Source organism: Sander lucioperca, chromosome 11, assembly GCF_008315115.2.
Source record: "Sander lucioperca isolate FBNREF2018 chromosome 11, SLUC_FBN_1.2, whole genome shotgun sequence".
Lineage (NCBI taxonomy): Eukaryota > Metazoa > Chordata > Actinopteri > Perciformes > Percidae > Sander > Sander lucioperca.
Genome location: NC_050183.1, coordinates 34,752,839 through 34,775,798, shown reverse-complemented (window position 1 = coordinate 34,775,798; position 22,960 = coordinate 34,752,839). Strand labels below are relative to the sequence as shown.

Below are 22,960 nucleotides of genomic sequence, written 5' to 3'. Positions count from 1 at the left end.
GTAGGGTAAAACTGAGATTAGCTCTCATATTCAAGTTTATGTTCTGCTTGTTCAACAGTTGTTTAGTTAATTGCTCTTAAACACATTTGGAGAGGATTTGAATTGCTATCTTTATTCTCAATTCTTATCATTGGTGGTTGTTAGTGATTTTCCTTTGGGGCTGGCTAAAACCTGTTTGGGGGGCGCCAAACATTCCTCTATGCAGAAAAAAAACCTGATGTCTTCCATAACAACTGTAGATCTTTCACTTGGTGCCAGTGACATGGATAGTGTTGGTAGGATACTGTATGTGAAGTAGGGAAGATTATTTTGCCCTTCATGTGGACCCCCTCCACAGGCACGAGCTGCAGGCTCCACCCCTCCATCCCCATGTGCCAACACGTCAATCAGCTGTAATTGCCATCCTGGAGGAACAATATCAGGTCGTGGCGCTCTAACCACGCAGATTCATTGCAACACCTAATCTGCTAATGAGCTCGGCGTGGCTATTTTCAGCATTGCCACGGACAACATAGCCATTGCTGAGGAGGCCTGGCGCGGCTTCCAGTGACAGCAGAGGACAGTTGGCCTGTTGGAGGAGGTACAAAGCAGACCACAGCCTGCACGCTTCAGGACAGCACAGTCACTCCAGATCTTGTTAGAAGGGATCTGTGTGATCCCATCACACTTGCCGCTTAATATTCTGATTTTCACAGCCACTTCTTCATTTCTTCGGATACTGCATGGTGATATCATAGGTATGGATTTCGGGGGGGGGGGGTGCAGGGGATATCTCTCCCCCAATATTAATATTTATAAAAATATGAAAGCCAACCCACTCCCCACTGCTTCTTTGGGTTACGTTTCTCCAAAAGTTGAATCCGTCTCAACTTTATTACAGTGTTGAAGGAAAAGCTAAACAAAAACGAATCCCAAAATTGAAAATCAAACACCTACCAAACAAATGAATATCCGTATAGTCGGATATTCAGATCCAGCCTTACTTCTTACAAGTAAATATATGTTTTCCTCCGATTTCAGACGCAGGAATTGAAGCCTTTGACACTCAAAAAGTTTATGAGGGAGGATCCCCAGACCCACCCGGTTATAATGTGCTGTGCAGTGTTGAAACAAAACCTGCGCCCTTAGTGTAATCCCAACGTAGAATATCTCCATGTAATCTAGATTAGAACTTCCACTTAGTTTGTGTTTCATCAAGCTCACAAAATCATCACTGATGTTACAATCACATTGGTTAAATAATACATTAAATAATGGGCCAAAAAGACAATTTTGTTTGTTTTCCAGCAGCTCTCCAGAGCTCTAAGTTTTGCTGTTCAAGAACAAAAGCAAGAAGAAGAAAAAAGCTACACAAACAATCCTTAATGGAACTGATACAAGAGGCTTTTTAATTATCTAACTCAATCAGCTAAAGACCAGTGGATCAATGAATCCCCATTACACTCCCCAGCTTTGTGCCCAGACAGCAGCAGTTTACATCAGTTGAAACAGCATGCTGCAGCTAAGTGACAGATTACAGGTTGTGGCTAATCTAATGCGGCCACAGCATTTGTGCAGAGTACATCTTTAGACTGCAAGCTTCTCTCATTGTGACCATGTCACTTAACTGATACAACCTCTCTGAAATATTTATTGTCCTCTGCAGGAGATGTGACTTCACATTTCAAGGACTTGTGAGTTTGCTGGTTAACCTACATTGTGGGACTTGGAGAACAAAAGAGACCTGGGGCCTCATTTATAAACGTGGCGTACGCACAAAAGAAGACGTACGCCACACTCTACGCAAGAATTGGGGTTTATAAAAAGCAAACTTGCCGGGAAAATGTGCGTTCCTCCACTGACACTCTGACCCAGGCTTACGCACAGAAATGGGTGAAATGAGAAATGGCGACACCGACGGCAGAAGGATGAAACACGTGAAACTGTGTGAATCTGAGACCATTGTGTAAAACAAATCAAAATATTCCCTTTATTGATGTTATATATAATTCACAAAGCCATTCTTACAATTAATATCCTACACAAACACCAATCAATCTGCGGTGAAAAACAAACAAAATAAAACAAGATACTATCGAAAATTCAAACAAAGATATATTTGCAAAGAAAACTCAAATGTTCTGTAATTATATTGGCATGTTATGGAATTTATTCTCATGAATAATACAATAAACAGGACAAATAGATGCTGTTTTCGATGCCTCCATCTGGCGGAGCACATCGTTTTAATATGGTCATCATATAGCCTACAGTAGCCTATCATAGTGTTTTATACAGTGTTAATTTTTATGGCTTTAGATCGTTTTATTTTTGTTTTAAATGTTTGTTTTTATTGTAGGTCTAAAGCATGTTTTAACCATTGTGAAAGGTGCAATAGAACATTTTACTAATTACATGCTCCTTGCGCAGAACTGTTTGTCCTTTACAATTACATTAATTCCGACACCTTTAGCTTTTTAGATACAATCCAATGAAAGGGTAAAGGCATGTGATGTGTAATGACGCTGAATGGCTGGCTTTGCAATGTTGGAAGATGTGGTAAATGGAGACAGAAAGCAAGAAGACTTGCTTGCAAACGAGGACGAGTGGCCTCAGAGCCGGTTCCGACTTCCTCAAGCTGTCCTGTTAGATCTCTGTGCTATTTTGGGCCCAGCGTTACAAAGGAGCATTCGGAGAAACCACGTGGGACACACTTCAAGAGGGGTCAGCTCTGGTGTCCTGTGGCTTTAACACTTTCTTGGGGTAGCGCTAGGCGTTTGTTTTGCATCAACTTTAATATCGGACCATTTCTTTTTAATTTGGGCCATGGTCCGACCTCTGAGGCTGTGGCATTAACTGTGTCTGCAACGTGTTGTCACTCTACAACGTTTGGCATTAGTAATGCCCACACTGTGCCCTCCAAACATATTTTCCTCTTTTCCACCTCGATAAAAAGAACTACAACTTCACATTGAGTGAAAGTCCTTTGCTCTGTTTTCTGATCATGATGTCGGTATGGATGAATATTAATTTGGGGCGTTTCACTTACTACTTAAGAGCAATTATGGGCGTGACATGAAGCCGCCAAAGCTGCGCCACATTTAGAGTTGATTGTGATTTATAAAGGGAATCCGGCGTAGCGCATGGTTTTATAAATCTGAATATTTCTGTGCGTACTCACATCCTATGTTTCGTCCGTACGCCACTTCTGACGCAAATTCGCCGCACAGTTTTATAAATGAGGCCCCTGATCTGATTACCTGGTTTTCATCACAAATTCACCACAAAAAATAAACAACTTATTAAAGGTCCAACGTGTTTAGTTGTTCATTATCAAAATCTGTGTTGCCCATTCACAAACTTGTCCTTTTTCATGAATATTTACCACCATCATCAATTCCAAGTATTCCTTTTGGCTTGAAATTTTACCATTGCGTTTGCATGAACTGGGGTAGACGCTCCATATTCATGCGCCATCTTGAAATACGTTAGCCAGTAAGGGACATACAGGACATACTGCTCCGCCTTTCGTGTTTTCGCTGTCACATGATAAACTCACAGGTGCTGCTAATGCTGCTAATGGGTATCGTCGCTTCCCGGCCCCGGCAAGTTTGAAGAAGGAAACATGGAGGATCACACGTATTCAAAATCCAAATTTCAGGAACAGGAGTCTTCTTCTTCGCCCAGAAAAAGAAAAAGGATATTGAAAAGAGCAAGAGACCGGCTTTTTGAAGCGTGAAGGCTACCTTGCTGTAATACGTACTTTGAACTGCGTGGTGAGAGAGAGTTGAATGCGATATATGATCTCAACACTAGATGGGAGAAATTCCTACACATTGGACCTTTAAGGAGGGATCAAACTTCAAGTGAAAATGCTTTAAAGCGCATTAATCGCAACATTTTTGGTTTTGGTTTGGGTTCCAACACAAACACATTTTCTTGGAATCTTTAATTGTGATTTTGTTTTTAAATCATAGTGTACAGTCACTGTAGTGAATACCTGTTTGCACAGATGCGCTTTTTTTTTCAAACTTTACTCAAAGTTCTTGATGCAAGTATTATTAGGATGTATTTAAACTAGAGCTAAAACGATTAGTCAATCAATTGATCGAAAAATACCAGAAACTATTATAATTTATTAATTCCATTTCCTTGTTTTAAGCTTCTAAATTGTAAGGATTTGCTGTTCCTTCGTCTTATGCAATAGTAACCTGAATATCTTTGGGTTTTAAAGTGTTAGTCAGTCAAAACAAGCATTATTTGATGATACCACTCATTTTAAGACATTTGTAGACGGAAACGTTGAATTGACCAATTGAGAATTAAAGTCAATAATAAAACTAAGCATTAGGTAGAGCCCTATTCTAAAATATCAACTATATTGTTTTAGTCTTTAAGTCTATGACATCACAATTTCCCAGAGCTCAAGTTGACAGTTTCAAATTGCATGTTGTGTCCTTTCTAACAAGTCAAAATCCCAAACATATTCATTTTACAATGACATAAAACAGAAAAAAAGCAGCAAATCATCACGTTTTAGAAGCTAATGTTTGGCAATTTTGCTTGATGAATGACTTAAGCAATTAATTGATTGTGAAAGTTGTTGTTAATTAATTTTCTGTCACTTGACTCACTAAATGAATGGACTAATTTTTTCAGCACATCATTTAGAAGAAATATTACTCTGTCCATAAACAGCATGAAATAGGCAGTGAAATTAGTGTTTTTCTTTGATAGTATGAACATTGGGCATGCAACTCCAGTTGTTTGCATCCAATACTACTACTTTGTTATTAAGGAAAAAATAGTCACCGATATATTGGTCGTTAGTAGTTTTCTGAAGATCTACATAGTATCAGCGGTTAAAACCGCTCAGAACATCATTGGTACCCATCTACCAAGCATCGCTGATATCGGTGAGGCTGGGCTGTAGTCAAGTCCACCTTTGTCGAGTCCAAGACAAGTCCAAGACCAAAACTAGTCTAGACCGAGTCCAAAAAGGTTCAAGTCCAAGTCAAGACCGAGTCCAAAAGAGAGACATTCTAGACCGAGAAAGAAAGGATCAAATTAGGCTATATTATTTACTTTAAGTATAGTCTATATCCACGACGTTCCACTTCCGGCATTGCTCCGCCGGATGTCTGTTAACTTCCGCTTTCTTTGTGTTGGAATTTTACACTCCAGTGGATTTATGAGGACTATGGTTAACTGCTCCTCAGATCTCTGCAGGATAAATCCAGACAGCTAGCTAGACTATCTGTCCAATCTGAGTTTTCTGTTGCACGACTAAAACAACTTGTGAACGTACACATATTCTACCAAAACAAGTTCCTCTCCCAAGGCTACTTTGCAGCGGCACCATGGCTCTGTCGGTCGCAACACAATTGTGAAGAAATGCCAATAAACCAGAGCATGTTTGGCACTGATGCCATATTAGCACCGGGTTTTGGTACCCAACCCTACTGAGACAAGTTTACGTCCAAATACCAGCGAGTTCAAGACAAGTCCAAGACAATAGAAAAACGTCTTGAGTCCGGACTTTAGTACTACAGCCCTGCGGTGAGGTGCCTGCACAGAGCCCAAAGAATAAAAAAAGACAATAGCCACTCCAGCAACTGCCTGTTCACCCTGCTGCCGTCTGGCAAGAGATACAGATATCCTCTGCCGTAAGATTACACAGCAGCTTCTTTCTTTAGGCTGTGAGACTCCTCAATTCCACCTCATCCTCCGCACTCCACCATATTTACATGACATGGAACTTTCTGTTATGCTGGTTTTGCACATTACCATACCACAACCTTTTGCACCACCCTCATTCCAACTATACCCATATTACACATAACTGTATGTATTTTCTGTGTGTATTTACGTATATATATATATTTAGATTTCCTTTTTATTTCTTCCTTTAGCCTTACTTTTATATAGCTTGTTCTATTTCATTGCCTATTTTATTGTTTATATTCTATTCTCATTTAAATATTTTTAATATCCGTTTATACATCTTCTGTGTGTGTAGTGTGGAGGGGGCTACAACTTGGGGCTATATGTCGATATTGCGACGATATTGTAGGGTTGACAATTGGTGCTTTCACAAAATATTTTCACAATGAGATTTTAGAATAATAATCATCAAAAATGTGGATATAATGACTAAGCGGGTGAAGGCAAATAATAGAACTGCTACAACAGTCTGGTAAATTCAGGAAATTACATCACTACTCATTACTGTAATGCAGCCTTTAAAACCAGGAAAAAACAACACTTACTGTATTACGATATTAGTATTAGATATTAGGATATTATAAGTCTCATACCATGATATCGATATAATATTGATATATTGCCCAGCCCTACTGCAACTACATTCCATTGTGAAATCCTGTATTGTATAATGACAATAATTAATCCTAAACAGTGTGGCCATTACATAATCTTCCTAACCCAAGAGTAGGGTTGTGACGTAAACGGTAGTAACGAGACCGAATAAGAACGAAAACCGCCCCCTGGTGTTTCGGCATCAACTTGCGTGACGTCAGTGCCGCTACTCAGCACACTTGTTTATCAGAACTGATAGGATCAATGAAGATGCCGAAGGTTTGGCTGCATTTCACGTCTAAGGATGCAGACTCTGCGACATTCAACAAATGCCTTAAACTAATGTCATGCAAGGGAGGCAACACAAAAATATTTTCTAAAAACATAACTACATTAGACATTTAGAGCCTTAATGTATTTCTCTGTGGATTCAAATTGGTTCTTTTGGATTAGGAAGAATACAGTATAAAATGACCTTAAGATCATAAATCAAATCAAAGTCAAATGCTCTGACTGATTTATTGAGATGATAAAGCAGCATGTGTTATTGTAAGGGCATTGTTGCTTCTGTCCTGCCTCGGTCCAGACTTTGTTTCTTATTTATAGGCATCCACACAATCATTTTGGGTAGTGCCAATTGAATATCTGATTGGGGTTATGAATTCAGGGGATTCATTTCACTGCAACAATGCATCAATTGTTTCCAGTAAGAGATGCCGTGGCGGTGTTGTTGTTCAGTAAACTGATCATACACAGAGTGTACTAATGCTTGTGTGGTGGAATCCATTGATCTGCTGTCCCCCTGCATCGTACTTTCCTAATGATATCTGAGAGGCCACTGTTACAGAAACGGAGAACAGCATTTCCCCAGCCCTCTAGAGCAATTTATTGTGGGAAGGTAATAATAAGTCTATATTTGAAAAAATGGACTGGATGAGCCCCTGTCTGAATGTGGGCTCTGAGCCTGAAACCACAGCGGCTCATGGTGGCACTGGCAGTCATTTTCAATTTTTCTTCAGAGGGAGACATCATTGACTGTAAGAGAGCAGTTAAAGAGAAGCTGCATTGTATTTGTTAAAATCTTTTCAGCTTTTTTTTAATCAACTCTGTTAGGGACTGTACACAAATTATTGGGGTGAAAAGGAGGACCATTTTGTAAAAAGCCAGACCCGCTAGCATTATTTTCTTTCTTTTTTTTAACCCTTCCATTGCCTAGAAAACAATCTACTACCTTTTCCCCAATATCTCAAAATAATATATGTATGGCAAACATAACATTAGGTTGGGCAATATGCTTTTTGGTAGTCACATTGGTAACTCCTTTTTTCTTTTTTTGGCTGGGTGGTAGTGGATAGTAACCTGACATGCGTGGTTTGTTAGGGACTGTTCGTTTTTTATTTAAGGAGCTTCCGGAGGAGTTTTGGGATCTTTAGTCAAAATCAACTTGACCCTCCCTTTGCCAGCAATACATTTTTCTATGACCCTGTGTTCTATGAAAATGATTGGGAAAAAAGGCTTGACCCTCCCCAACAATTTATTGATGCCTTCTGTACAGGTTTGCACTTGGCAAAGATGTACAGATAGCCACTGTTTTTTTACAGTCATGACATGACTCCCTATAAGTAAAAAATGAACTGCAGTTTTATTTGAAAGTCGTGTGTTCATTGAGTTTACAACACCTCAGCAGTTCTTCAGAGCTCATTAAAAACTGTAAAAACTGATAACGGAAAACGGTTCTTGAGTGACAGATGTGTGCCTGTGTTTGAAAATTAAATCTGGTCTGGATAAACAATATGTATGTACTAATTCTCTTGTGTTTTAAAGTCTGGATATTTTCGGCCTATAAAATCATTTTATTTCATCATACTGCTGTAATCTGGTAGTCGTGGCATCATGATACCGGCGCGGATCCCGCCATGGCCACTGCCTTTAGGTGCTCTGGGTAGGTCTGTGTTAGTTGTGTTTCTGGAGTGAAACTCTGGTTTTTGTGCTTCCAGCTAGCGGTCCTTATTTTCATCCTCAGCTCGTTGTGATCCATTTTGTGAATCTGTGCGCATTCACGGGTAGGGTCAGGTGTGGTGCATCATGGGGGTGGGGGATGATGCGATGGGGGGCCGAGACTGAGAGCTACATAGAAAAATAGTCACCAAACAAGCCACTTTGAAATTTTGCTGTTTCATGAATACAAAAGTTGGGTGACCCTCCCCCTAGACTAAAAAACTTTGGGTGACCCTCCCCTCAACAAAGAATAAAAAGACATGACCCTCCCCTATTTTCCTCCGGTGGTCCATTCCATAAATACCGAACAGTCCATTACACAGAACCATCTGAGAAGCCGTCATTGGAAACTGTTTGGAAAAGGGCAGGCACTTTAAAAAAAATACCTGGCAGGTGATTGGATGAACCATCTGTCTATTATGTCCACTATTGTGGTTTTGAATGGACAGTCACGGTCGTCACACACACCTAAACAATGCCCGTACAGTAAGTGACAGTAGCTTCTCACAGAATGCTGATTGGTCTAACCGCTGGTTGTTTGGACAGACGCATTACTTGAAGCCTGACTGTGATTTTGATATGTTCTGATATTGCAAGAATCCAGTTGACATGCAAAGTAAAGTGGGTGGTGCTTATCAATTAAACCAGTGGCTCAGTGTGATAAAGGCTTGTTTTTCCCTAGCGAGATTGTGCAAGACTGGCAGCAGTGTCCGCGAGGAGTTTACTGCTGCTAAACAACGGAGACGCCACACTGGAGCAACTTGGGACTCTTGCCTTGAGAATTAAACACCTAATACCGCCAGCTTTGTTTTTGTTTTGGAACCAACCACCATAACCGCTCCCGCTGCCTGGGCTAGCCGTTCATTGGAGCTACCGGTCGGAGCTAGCTGCCGAAGGCTAACCAAAATAAGGCAACCTTCAGTGCAAAACCTGCAGTTCCTCGAATGGCCCCTTGAGGCTGGCTACAAAAGGGAGTCAATCACGTTTGACCCCCAACTCTAGAGCAGAAATAAACATATTTACAGCCTGTTTCAAAAAACGATGAATGGATGTGTCCTAGACACGCCAAGAGTCGGGAAAATATTCCCATAACATATCAAAAAGGTGAATACTGAAACGAGAACAGGCAGGGCAGCAGCTCTGTGGCTTCTGATGGACTTGAGCACCCAGACCCGGTGCTAATATGGCACCGGTGCCTTAACGACCGGTATCTACCGGACCGAATAGTAACACAGATTTTGGTGCCTCATTTCGGTGCAACTTAAATGCCTGCGCCAGGGGCGGATTGGCCATCTTGTGTAATATTAAGCATTTGGCCAGTCAAAGTTACTTAAATTGGGACGTTCAGTCAAAATCAAGCACATCACCTTCAAATGGGATCTCTGTTTGCAGGGTTCAGGCTGTACTGGACCCTCCAAGTGATCATGCTGCACTGGGGGACCGTCTGCGCAGTGAGAAGCCACTGCTGACAGTTTCATTACCGGTTAAAAACGTCTCGTTATCGCGTTAAATAGTAGTTTAATTCGGTGTTTTGGTACAGTTGGTTTTAACGCCTGATGTGAAGTGTAGGCCTATAGGAGTACACATGAAAACCCTGAACAAGCAGCGTCGTCCTGCTCCGTATTTCTGCTGTGCCCCATTCACGTAGTAGTTTTACACTATGTAGGTTAAACTCTGCAATTAATCCGTGGTTCACATGTATGTATGAACTGTGGTGGTCTGTTATACTGTAGGCTATATTCAACATCACACTGTAAATTTGTTATAAACGTGTGCTCTTTAAAAAGTAGTAAGCATTGTTTGCCAGTTACATTAAATGTTTAAAAATATGTTACATAAGGTACTGCTTATATTATTTCACCATTTGTACACAAATGTAATTAGTGAATGCACGTGGCCGTGGGCGGGGCTGCATACGTGGTAATATGGGCTGGTGTGGCTACAGTGCCAGGGCTGAATTTTTGTCCCAGTCCGCCCCTGGCCTGCGCTGCCCCCTGATGCTCCGAAATGGACGCTAGAGGAAACGGAAACATAGCTGTTTGTGACGTTAGTTAACATTACACTCCGCAGCAGGTAACGTTGATGTCAGCCTACCGTTAGCTAGCAGCTGGATTAAACACAATTAAAATGATGACATCTAAACTGCTGACAGGTGTAAAATGTATTTCACTGTGGAGAATTTCAATAGAGTTGAGCCGGATACCGTACCGGAAACGAGTATCCGGTACGGATAAAGCACTTTTGCCGAGTACGAGTATTATACGAGTAATACGAGTCAATATCTGTGCTCGGGTTGAATAAAAATCCTCATTGGGTAGTTGACTGTGTCTGCGTTCTGTGATAGGCTAGTCGTCACAGTGCCCCTCCCCTACAAACATACAGCTCTGCTCACTCACACAGAACAACTCTCTCTGTCTCTGTCTCTCCCTCAGTCACTCAGGTTCGCGGGTCTTTTCCGTTAACGTTGAGGGTTTCTTCAGCTTCAGGTTTCTTCAGCTTCAGGTTTGTTTTTTACTTCGGTTTGTAGTACTTACTTATTAACCTGTAGAGTTCTGGTAAACGTGGGGTTTGTTCAGACGTGGTGCTTGGTAGAATGCGACTCGCGTTGCGTCTCTGCCTGTCGGAGATTTTTTTTCTTTTTTAAACCGTCAGCTGGCTCTAAACAGATCTGAAAAAACAGCGTCGGACTATTTGAGCCGTAGAACACAGTCCCCCCCGCCCCCCTCTCTCTTTCTCTCTCTCTCTCTCTCTCTTACTCACTCACACACACACACACACACACACACACGCACACACACACACACACACACACACACACACACACACACACACACACACACACATACCTGGTGTGGAAATAAAAAAAATAAAAAAAGAACCAAAAAAAAAAATAAAAAATCACACTGATCATAAAATAATTAAAAGTTAAAAAAAGAAAGTTATATTGAGTATGAAAACTCTTGTTCATTACATTTTACTTCATAATTGCAACCGCATGTGTTGTATTCATTGTTGCAAAACTTGTTCTGTATATAGTTCGTTTGTTATCGTGATCAAAACCATTGATCTGAAGCTCAATGCTGATGCTGTCATGTAAATAGTTTTCTAATCAGCAATAAATATAACAATTTCTGATCAACCCATATCAATTGCATGCTTAAAATAACATACCGGTTAAAGCCCCACCCATTTCAAGACAACCCGACCCACTTCCTGGTTAAATCCCGCCCACTTCCGGGTTAGGCCCCGCCCAGTCCGAGTACAGATACAGATACAGATAATTCATATGGTTAACAGATACAGATACAGATAATGCTGTACTCGCTCATCCCTAAATTTCAACACTGGGACGTAACAGTCTGCAGCTCCTGGCCTTGAAATTTGCCTCGCCAGCCTCGTGGTGCATTCAAAGTTATTGTAAAATAGCCTTTTCCCATCTACTGGTTGTTTTTGTCGCAATTTACTGGTGAAATAAGTTTGTTATAAGTTATTGTTATTACAGTATTTAATTTTGACCATATGGCCTTAGTAATAAACAAGCTTAAAAGTCGCTGTCGTTTTGTGCTCCTTAAAAAAAAATATATATATATATATATGGCACCGTTTTAAAAGTATCGTTTTAGCACCGGTATCCGAAAAATCCAAAGGATACCCAACCCTACTTGAGCATGGCAATTTTTTCCTCCAAACCCCAGATAGATTCCACATAGGACTAATGTTATCATACAATGCTATAGTCTGATATGTCTGAGATCAGATGTCTGTCAAATCAATTACATGATGCTTGAGTCGCATGGCTGGTTGTGTTAACTATCTTTGTGGGTTAACTACTTTTCCAACAGTCCCTTATTGATTCCATACATTAAAAACATTAATTTTTTTGTGTGAATTAAACTTACCAGAAACTAGATATGAAGTCATAACAAACCTATGTGACACTAGTATAGCTAATGTCTTGTCTTGTTTTAGTACTATAATCAGGGATTTCTCATGTAGTTGAAAATGTAATGTAACCCTAACCCTAACCCTAAGTAGTTGAAAATGTAATAAGCAACTAAAACCACAAACAGCAAATGTATTTCCAGAGCCTGTTTTTTGTCCCTTGGGTGAAGTGTGTCAGTGGTACAGCAGCAGCCACTGTATGGTAAACATAACACTGAGACAAACCACAGTCAAGTTTTTGGCCATTGATCTTCAGTCATTAGCTATGAGCTCATGGCGCCACTCAATGACCAGCGGGACTCACGGGGTAATATTAGCACGCAACTCCACTATTGATCCTCATGCACCTGTTTTTGTGTCAAACACTCTTAATAGAGGGTGTTAAAAAAACACAATGGTGGAACCAGGTAAAATGGTTCAACCAATCTGAGACCTTTCTTTGCAGTGAGACTGAAGGTTAACCCAGTGATTCATTTTGATTGGCAGACAGTCCTAATCTTTTGACAAAATGTACACAGTATTAGTTTTACTCACATTTTAGTCATTTGGCAATTGTTAGTTTTACTCTAGTTTTAATCAACATTAATCAAAAACACTGTGTAACCTTAGAATCATAAGGTTCAATCTAGTCCACCATTGCCAGACCTATGTCCACAGCGCTGTGGAGTAAGGTCTGGCTACACCACATTATATTCCTAGATACATTTTAGGATTGGAGATTTAAAAAAAAGCTCTGGGTTGTTTGCATTTTTTTTAAACCAATCACAATTGTCTTGGGTGGTGCCAAGCTCCTGACCATAGACAATATATAAACTGGACCAACAGATCCCGTTGATCTGGACGGAGACCAGTGAAGGATATTAGAAGCACTTTTCCGGTGAGCACTGAGCGTTACTGCGCAGCCTCCAACTGAAAGAGACGATGTAGATGTGACGTGAGCAACCTGTCTGAAAGTTGTAAGTCTTCTGATAGCTGTGCCAAGAGAAATCTCATTCATTCCCAATCTTGCAGAGACGGAGAGTGTAGGTATATGTAAGGAGATAACATGGACCCAGGCTAATTATTGCTAACTAAAATGCTAGTTAACACTAGTAATTAAACTTAAACAGCTAATGTAATGTGAGCTTCTCCTGTACTATATGGTAATTCCTCTACTATGCGACAATAATTTGCGTGGTTATGACACAATCGTTAGCCTATTTTTATAAAAACGTCTGTTACGGAGCCATAACATGAGATACAAGGTAATGGAGCCTTTTATAACAATGGACAAAAAAGTCTTTAAACGCTTCAGATGTAAAGTTATTCTCTGTCAAAGTGACGTCAAAATGAATGGCAGTCAATGGAATGCTAACGTCGGGTGATCGTTTGGTAGCAATCATAGGAGGTTCCCCCTTGCTCCTGACGCAGTGACGGTGGCTCTGCAAAATATTCTCAGGAAGGAACTTGTTTTGAGGGAACATTTGCACCCCGCAAAAGAAAACGCCACATAAAACATTAAATTAAGTTAATTGTTCACACAATACAGTAATGTGAGCTATATAAATTAGCTGGATCCAGACTAGGTTCCATATGACTTTTTTGGGGTCAAAAATGAGTTGCTCACCTGAAACTATTCTTTGGCTTATTAACATTTGTGTAGATATGTTTTAACATAAATGCATCAATGGCCATACAATTTGAAAAAATGGGTTAAGACCGTGAAATGTTTCTGAAACTTAGTTTTGACATTTCAACATTTTTGATTTAGTGCCAAAATAAAATTGTGGCCATTGTCAGTTTTTTTCTTATCCGGTGTCTGTGCTCTGCCAAAGGTTGTTTATGATGTATAAGAAGCATCACTCTGTCATCATTATGTTATCATCTTCTTTTTAGCGGATTGCATCATGTCAATTTCAGGAGTCACATTTTCCAAGTTTCTCCATTTCATTCATATAATTTCAATAATTTAAACTTCTCAACTTTTTAGTTTTGAATCAGGACCTTCTGGATCTGAGACAAATTCAGGTTTCGAAATATCTAACTGCTGAACATTTTCGTGATCTGATACTAACACTACCATGTCTCAAACTGGGTTTGTGTCTGTTTATAACTTGTGTGCTGCTGCATATTACAATGATATCAGTGACGCTATTCAGAGCTCAGACACCAAAAGGGTTGACTCTACCTTGTCCAGGCAAATAAGTTTAAGTACATTCTGAAGCATTAAAGAGACCTGAGGAGAAGTGAAAAGAAGAACAGAAGGCAGCGGGACATGAGCAGGGGGTGATACATCCAATTAAAAAGGCAGGACCCTATGTGTGTGTGTGTGTGTGTGTGTGTGTGTGTGTGTTAGAGAGAGAATGTCCAATTGTCTTTTAAATATCTCGAAAACCGTTCATCTGATCTACTTTACACTTGGCGTGTGCTCAGGTTGTAGAGCGGTCGCCTACCAATTGGAAGGTTGGTGGTTCGATCCCTGGTCCAGCAGTTCTATGTGGGAAGTGTCCTGTGGCAAGACACTGAACCCCGAATCGCCATCGGTATGTGAATGTGTGTGAATGTTTATCTGATGAGCAGGTGGCCCCTTGTATGACAGCCTCGGCCACCAGTGTATTAATGTGTTTGAACGGTGAATGGTTCAGGTTCTATGTTAAAGCGCTTTGAGTAGTTGTTAAGACTAGAAAAGCACTATATAAATACAGCATGTCTTCCGCAGCGGGCTACCGTCAATTAATACACCTATTTGGAAATGAATACCTCCATATTTCACCTGTATGCTTCTAACCGCTGGATATAGCCTACTAACCTTACAACGGAACTTTTCTTCGCTTCCCATAACGGGCACGAGCGGATATCCTACAGGTCAGTAACATCGTCACTCTGCCAACTCAAATTGCAAGTTTGCCAACTATGTTACCTGTTTCAAAATATCTTCACTAATTAAATTCATGCTTTACTGTTACTTTATAAGATGCTACGTCCATTCTTTTTACAGTCTATGGTTCCTGCAGAGAGGGTGGAACAGCATAAACGGGTGTGCAACAGACTACCCTAAATGCAAATGATTAAAAAAATAAAACGTACACAAACACATGATAGATGTTATCGTCTTTGTTTACAAAGTCAACTTTGTATTTAGTTTTAGTGTCGCTGTGGGAAAAAAGGGTGTCAAATATTTTCCGTCATAGTTTCCGTTGACGAAATTAACAGTTAGACAAGCAGTTAGACAGACAGCCAGACACAAAGAGACACAAATAGACAGACAGACAGATTGATTGCTTGATAGACAGATATATTCCAGTAACCCATAATGATTACCATTAGCAATAACATAATCCAAGTGGGATTTACTTTTGAAAGAACTGCCAATCTAAATTCATGCAATAAACATCAAGGCAAACCATCTCTGAGCATCACCATTTCCAATAAAAAATGCTTTCAGTGAAAAGATAATTGGATGATTTCCTGAGTTCCTGAGATCTAGTATAGAAAAAAACAATCACTTTCATTACACCAGACTTTGACATCATTTCAAGTTCTCATTTTACAAAGAAAAAAGTGAAACTGGAATGGAGCACAGTTCAACCCCTGGGCTAATCGTGCGGCCTTTTATCTGTAGCAAAAGGAGTGTCTTTTGACAAAAACGGCACCCCGAGCCTGGAGTGAGGAGGAGGAGGAGGAGGCTGAGGGAGAGTTCTGGGCATTGTCTCTCCGGAGGACACTAATGGGTTTTGGTGTCATGTGTTTTTCACTCTACACTTGACACATGGGGCTGTTCTCCTTCAACCACCCCACTTTAATGCCATTACGATGAGGTATGCCAAAATAACAGGCTGACTTTTGGTCACTTAGATTGTCCAAAATGAGAGTCCATTTCAAAGACTTCCCTCCTTTTAAAATACCATCCTTTCTTTGCATCTGTGCACACTGAGTTGTCTTGGTAACTCACAGCCGCACTGTATCTGGTGTGTATGTGACACGATTTTTGTAATTTAAAGTGTGTCAATGTCTGCCTGTCTGTACCTTCGTGTCTGGCTATGTATGTAAGTAACAAGAACCGATTGCTAGTAATTCTCTTTTCAAGGCACTAGACTGTTTAATGAACCCCTGAAAAGAATGCCAATGAGGGTGGAGGGAGGAGGCCTCACAGTATTTGGGGCAATAAAAGATGTATTTTATCTTGAGAGAAAAAAAAATACATTCTCCTGAAATACAACTTCTCCTTGTCCTTACCTGGCACAATTTAAATTATTGCTCCATCCTAGTAAAGTAGGACACTCCATACCTCCTAATCCATTAGGCAATTAATTTGGGAACTTAAAACATTGCTGCAGATTTCTGCCGAGCAGTTGTCGTAGTTCTACTAGACAGAGAGCACTCGGGGGCAGTCCCTGAAACTTGAGTAGACGATTAAGTGCATTTCCGCTCCTGAGAAGAGATTATGTCTTGTGCTAGTGCCCGAGTCAGAGGATGGAGCACGGCTGTGGAACTTGGCAATGGCCAAGGTACATTGAGATAATGATGTACCTGTCCTCAACAATAACGCTAATCATATCTCACCTCTAGGGTATCGCTTTAAGGTCAGAACAAATTCACTACCATACATTAAGTCCTTGTATTGTTTTAATGAAGGTGCATGGATTCCTGGCGCTACGGATTGCACTTAGACCTCAAATACCCTGTGCATATGAAATGCCTCCAAATCCTAATTCTCTTCTCACTTAGCAGAAAAGCAACGCTGGAATACAGTACACCACCAGAAACACCAAACATTATAAGTAAGGAGATTGTGACATATAAGACCGCAGGCCCATGTTTAATGAATGTGAATCCTGGCCCGAGTTTGCACTGAACCGCAGTCTAGTGCCCTAAAATTATAGCCGTGCAACACCTTTCCACTCTGCACACTCACAAGGGGCAGCAGCAGCACTCCAAATGTATGGGGCCACTGAAACGAGCATCTGTGTCGACGCCAGGGCCTGATGGGAGTTTTTTCATAGAGGGAGCCATAGAGATATATTTATGCTTCTCCCGCCATTAGCAGAGCTTTAAATAATAAAGTAAAATAAATAGCATCCATTAAACTGATCACATTGTGCTAACTCAAATTGTGTTTATTATGCTAATGGTACATGAAATTAAGAAAAAGACCTTGATGCCAGTGGATTTAATTAATGGGCTTTGGGAAAGGCACTGAAACATAATTCATTTCTGAGTAAGTAAGTCTCATTTGCAGTTCCATGGGTCCTCATGCTGCTGATTGCCTGAGTTATTCTTGCAGATGTGCTGCTCACAGCATGTCCCTCCATTAGAAATGAACACCTCATTATATAAACTACCTAATTAAACAAAATACAGCTCTGCATTGACTCATTAATGCGTAGCCCTCTTTTCTCTGAAGGAAAGAATGGGGGGAGTGTGTGTGTGTGTGGGGGGTGAAGCAAATGAAAGATAGAGAAAGAATAAAAGGCTGTGAACAGTGCAGACGAGTCAACTCTAGTCCCATCGCACAAAGTAGAAACTACATCCTTTTCACAAATGTTCAGCCATTGTTACAAACAATAAAGAAAGTGATGAAAACACTGGTTATAGGTGTGAACCGTACCGTGCTGAATACTGTTTTTACCCCTCTTCTGATAGCTAATTATATTTGGTGAATTACAGTAGGAGCAACATTCAAATTTTCAGGCAAAATGTATGTCACCTTTCATTAATAGGGTTTCTACAGGTTTCACCAAGTCAAATTTAAAACTTTTAAAGACCTTTGTAAGACCATTATGAATGACATCAAAAACAAAGTCAGATGTCAGAGTCCGGAAACTTTGTCTGAAACAATTCCCAGATTTCCCCATTAGCATTAGAGGACTGGTGTCTAGATTGGCTGCAATATAAGTTGCATGTTGGTCTCATTTGTAGTCGTAATACAGCAAATTTGGAATAGCGACAGAAAGAACTACAACACTACAGAATAAAAAAAAAAAAAAATATCTAATGAGCTGTAGCGTTACACTGACGTAGGAAAATAAAAATTTTAATTTTGAAATGTTAGACTTTTTAAGACCCTGTGGAAACCCTGATTAACCACAAAAGGCTAAAACAAAAGAAACTCAGGTGTCAATGCAAGAAAAGTGAAATATTTAAGTGAAAAAAGAACATACACGGGCTAGGCAAAAAGACCGCCACAACCTAAAGCAAACACTGGCTGTGTAAGCCTCAATAATTCATCTCTAATTAAAAAGACACAAGGATATACAACCACTTTTACAACCACAGTGCTGCAGAGTCATCAATCGTTGGCAGGCACACACTGTACCATTCATTGCTTTGCTATGGTGTGTGTATATAAGGTGCATGTTAAAATCAGTGTGTGTCTTCAGAGGAAAGACATTTTTGATGATGGTGTTGACAATGATCAGTCTTCAGTTCTTCATGAAGCTATTTTGGTATTGCTTTTAGGGTCAAATTTTGATTTTGAGGTTTGGCTGATCAAGTTTAAAGGACAAATCAGGCGCAAAATGAACCTAGGGGTTAATTATATATGTGTACCGAGTTGACCGTTCTCTGGAATATGTTTTCATGTTAATCGAATGTGACCAGTTTAATCGCAAACCGCCAAATAGCTCATAACGCTAGTCGTCGGGGCAGAGGGTAAAGTAAAAAGAAATCGCTGTTTCTATACCACTAACAAGGCTCAAACCGAAGCATTGAGAACTTTGTAAGTGTACAGACAGTTTATTAAAAAGATAGTTTAGAAAGAACACCGTGCAACCAGTTTTTATTTACGTTTTACACAACATCCCAACTTCATTGGAATTGGAGTTTGTAAAAAAAAAAAATGGAATGAATGGAAAGTGGATTATAACATACTATAATTTAGTTGTAAGCAGACATACAGACATTTCTAAGTGTTTATCATTGTATTTGTCAACAATAATATTGTTTCCTATGAATCAGCCTTAAAGTGTTAACATTATGCTTTTTGGCTTTTTCCCTTTTCTTTATTGTGTTATATATCTTTTTGTGCACGTTATAGGTTTACAAAGTGAAAAAGCCCAAAGTCCACCCCAAAGGGACTTACCATCTCCAACGGAAAACACTGTTCACAAACTGCTCCAAACAGCTCTATTGTAGTCCAGCCTTTACTTCCGTAACGAATGCTCGTCACTTAGTAACACGTTATAATGCTTGCCTAGCTGCTAGCGTGGCATGCCCTCAACTGACTAGTAGTGCTTACCTAGTTACTGTGCATGTGCGACTCCGAACAAAGATGTAACACAAGTGCAATGCCTCACTCTGTAGCTAAAACGGAGAGCTCAACACACAGGGTGAAACGAGGAGCTGCAGCAATGTGCAGTACAACAAAAATATAGTGTTTTTTGAAAATGAAATAACATAAACCTATTCTGGTACAACCTCTAAATACAATTATGAACCTGAAAATGAGCATAATATGAGCACTTTAAAGGTACAATATGTAACATTTCTGCATTAAAATGTCTAAAAATGACTATACCTATGTTAAGTATTTTGTTGAGTTATAAAATGTACTTACACTATCCTAAATGTTTCCAACAATGTTCAAACCTAGAGAAATCTGTTATTTTATTTTAATGACACAGGATGTTTCATTTAGTCGCCTGTCAGTGGCATCATAAAACCTTTGACCCCTCTGGTTCCTCTAACTTCCGTCAAAACACGGGAACCCAGATGATACGTTCGAGAGTAATTGTAAATCATACAATGTCACACAAAAAATAATACTCAGTAACTGTAATACAGCTTGCTTTCTGCTACACAGCATAATTTTGTCATTGATTACATGCCACTTACAACACAGTAATGCAGCAGAGATCTTATTTATTGATACAATTCAATATCGATTGATCCAACTTAACGTTATGTGCTACGTTGACAAGTAACATTAGCGTTAGCTGATGCTAATGCTCGGTGGACAACGTTAACGTTATAAGGTTACAACATTGTTCAACACGTTCATGAAGTTATTTTAAGTATAATTGTTTTGATCAAGGTAACTTTACCTTGATCAAAACAATTATACTTAAAATAACTTCATTGTTTAATGTTAACTTTAACATTAAACAAAACTGGGCTAACCCACGATTACGTTCTACAGCTAGCGTTAACATTAGCTGTATAGATAGAAGACAAATCAAATGCTAATTTAGCCAGCTATCCCACCCTGGTTTTTCTGCCTCACTCACCCCGCTAAGGGACTTTAGTCGGGATGAGAGCGGACAACAGCCCCAGGGACACGACATCCACAGTTAGCCAGCAGCCAGCCACTATTATTAAGCAATCCGAACCCAGCCAGCACAAACTCGAGCGCAAGGTGATAACGATGCTAACGGCAGTTCTCGGCTGGTATCTCCGGGACCAGGCTCGGCACCGGAGATACTTGGCGGCCAGCCCCAGCTGTACACTGAGCAAAATTATAAACGTAACACTTTTGTTTTTGCCCCCATTTTTCATGAGCTGAATTCAAAGATCTAAGACTTTTTCTATGTACACAAAAGGCCTAGTTCTCTCAAATATTGTTCACAAATCTTTCTAAATCTGTGTTAGTGAGCACTTCTCCTTTGCCAAGATAATCCATCCACCTCACAGGTGTGGCATATCAAGATGCTGATTAGACAGCATGATTATTGCACAGGTGTGCCTTAGGCTGGCCACAATAAAAGGCCACTCTAAAATGTGCAGTTTTACTGTATTGGGGGGTCCGGGCGGGGTCCGAAAACCAGTCAGTATCTGGTGTGACCACCATTTGCCAATGCACCTGTGTTTGTTGTCCATAACATACGGCTGCCCATAACCCCACCGCCACCATGGGCCACTCGATTCACGACATTGACATCAGCAAACCGCTCACCTACACGACACCATACACGCTGTCTGCCATCTGCCCTGTACAGTGAAAATTGGGATTCATCCGTGAAGAGAACATCTCTCCAATGTGCCAGACGCCATCGAATGTGAACCTTTGCCCACTCAAGTCGGTTACGATAACAAACAAAGTCAGGTCGAGACCCCGATGAGGACGACGAGCATGCAGATGAGCTTCCCTGAGACGGTTTCTGACAGTTTGTGCAGAAATTCTTTGGTTATGCAAACTGATTGTTGCAGCAGCTGTCCAGGTGGCTGGTCTCAGACGATCTTGGAGGTGAAGATGCTGGATGTGGAGGTAGGGGCTGGTGTGGTTACACATGGTCTGCGGTTGTGAGGCCGGTTGGATGTACTGCCAAATTCTCTGAAACGTCTTTGGAGATGGCTTATGGTAGAGAAATGAACATTCAATTCACAGGCAACAGCTCTGGTGGACATTTCTGCAGTCAGCATGCCAATTGCCCGCTCCCTCAAAACTTGCGACATATGTGGCATTGTGCTGTGTGATAAAACTGCACATTGTAGAGTGGCCTTTTATTGTGGCCAGCCTAAGGCACACCTGTGCAATAATCATGCTGTCTAATCAGCGTCTTGATATGCCACACCTGTGAGGTGAATGGATTATCTTGTCAAAGGAGAAGGGGGACTGCCCATTTCTCTGATGCTCCATTGTTCTGACCTCTCAGTAACCCAAAATATTCCCTTTGGTCCTACAGCCCACTAGTGCGACGTCCCTTTGTTTAAAAAAAAATAAACCCTCTGATTCGACATCCCATTTTTACGACCATATAGGGTTAGGGTTAGGGTTAGGGACAATTATTTATAATATTTCTTTAGGATTTTTGCCTTGTTTAACATGTCGGGAATCCCGACGTTTCCTGTTTGAAACGGCCAGCGTCTTCTCACTGATCAAGTTAGTTTCACATTGGTGATTGCAATGATATGCCCCATTCCTATTCATTGTCATTGCAGGCTTATGGAAATATAAATACATATCCAAGCCAAAACTAACTTTACCCTGTTGGACTTTGGACTTAGCCAAAGTCCAACAGGATATTTCAGTTTTTCAAAGATAGGCTAAACATTTAAATGTGTTGATAAGCTAGAGAAAAGTAATTTTGCTTGTTATTTTTGATTCAGATTTTAGATTATGGGAGGTGATCCACAAAAGCCTATATGGTCGGAACAATGGGATGTCGGAGCAGAGGGTTAATTTTTTTCAAAACAAAGGGACGTCGGACTAGTGGGCTGTAGGACCAAAGGGAATTTTTCGGGTTATTGAGAGATCGGAACAATGGCGCGTCGGAAAAATGATGGCACCAAGAATAGGGTGACAGTCCCCGGTTTCGATGACCTGTCCCCGGAAATGTCCCCGGTTTTCACTGACTGTCCCCGGTGACTGACAGACCCGAAATTCGAATTAAACTGACTAAACAGACTTTTTTATGTTTTAAAAAAGGATCTTACTCTTTAACAGAAAGGTTGACCTCCTTAGAAATCCTTTCCATAATGTTGTCAGATACTTAGAATATTAATCTGAGCCTGTCAGTTGCAAAACGAGCACTTTTATGAACGTAAATACAAGATGGACAATTGACGTCCTATTAACTTACATTGTAGCTTGTTTCGCCGTTGCCGACTGCAGCGATCTCATTTAATACTGGACCAATGTCAAAGGAAAATATTTCCTCAATAGTTTTAATAGTATCCGATACTCAATGAGCTGTTGCAGAAACAAGCCCAGCCTGAAGCAATACAGCAAAAGCTGTCAGATAAATGTAGTGCAGTAAACATTACAACATTTCCGTCTGAGGTGTAGTGGAGTACAAATATGAAGTAG

General features: G+C 40.4%; 1 long non-coding RNA gene across 1 annotated transcript; it reads left to right on the top strand.

The window, feature by feature from the left end:
* LOC118496314 lies at window positions 1-16,061 on the top strand. The gene is made up of 3 exons (XR_004898871.1): window positions 1-133; window positions 8,944-8,950; window positions 16,052-16,061. It is a non-coding gene; the product is annotated as an uncharacterized LOC118496314 (long non-coding RNA).
* Window positions 16,062-22,960: the final 6,899 nt, after the last annotated feature.